Here is a 947-nt window from a genome sequence, read left to right as displayed (position 1 = left end):
ACTTTCTATCAAATGCCAGGGCCTTGTTTTTTTATGGCTAAATAGTATTCCATACAGTACACATGTCACACTTTATCAATCCATTCTTCTGTTTGTGGACATTTGGATTGGTTACATATTTTAGCAATTCTGAATAATCCTTCAATAAACATAGTTCGCCAAAACTCCCGCGATGATCGTAGTTACCAACACATCTTCCAACGCCATCACATGTCACATAAATATCGAATGTTCCTCTCTCAGTTACATGGAAGTCGTCACCGTCATCTCCTTGATCAATTACAGGCTCTCCTTCTTTTTCAAACAGGGCATCTAATACTTGAGATAGCTGCACTGGATCCAGATTCCTAAACAGTAGGATGTCTGTGCATGCCTCTTGCCACCTGTTTCTTTGAGCATCCATTTTTGGATGTATTATCCTGGACTCTGCATCATCTTCTTCATCAGGGTTATTGCTTCTGCACTTACTGAGGCAACGCCTTGTGAATCGGTTTATTACTGGAGCATTGAAAGCCCCTGGGTCTGCAGCCTCTGTGGTCCTCCTCCTCCTCTTCCTCTTCCTGGTCCTCAGAGTCGGAGTGCGTGGTCTCCTGGGCGAAGTTGACCTCCTTGCTGGGGGTGCCCCCCAGGTTTTGCTCTCATTCTCAAAGGCCAGGCGCCTTTGCGCTCCTTCTCCTGCTGCAGGCCTGTAAAGCGCTACAGCGCGAACTCCAGCAGGTCAGCGGGCTGGTGCCTCAGCCCCTCCACCATGAAGCCCTGCAGCAGCTGGGTCAGTCCCGCCGCGATCTCGATGCTCACCCTGCCTCTGGGGCGGCGGAAACCTGGGCGCCTCCCTCGCCCCTTCCTCGGTCCCGCCTAGGGTTCCGCGGCCGCCTAGCGAGCGCTGAAGGAGGAGCTGCGCTAAAGGCTGGGAGCCTGGCGCACTGGACCTTGGGGGCTTTTCTGGC

Source organism: Tupaia chinensis, unplaced genomic scaffold (assembly GCF_000334495.1).
Source record: "Tupaia chinensis unplaced genomic scaffold, TupChi_1.0 Scaffold143944_1, whole genome shotgun sequence".
Classification (NCBI taxonomy): Eukaryota; Metazoa; Chordata; class Mammalia; order Scandentia; family Tupaiidae; genus Tupaia; species Tupaia belangeri.
Note: the sequence above shows the minus strand (reverse complement) of the source record.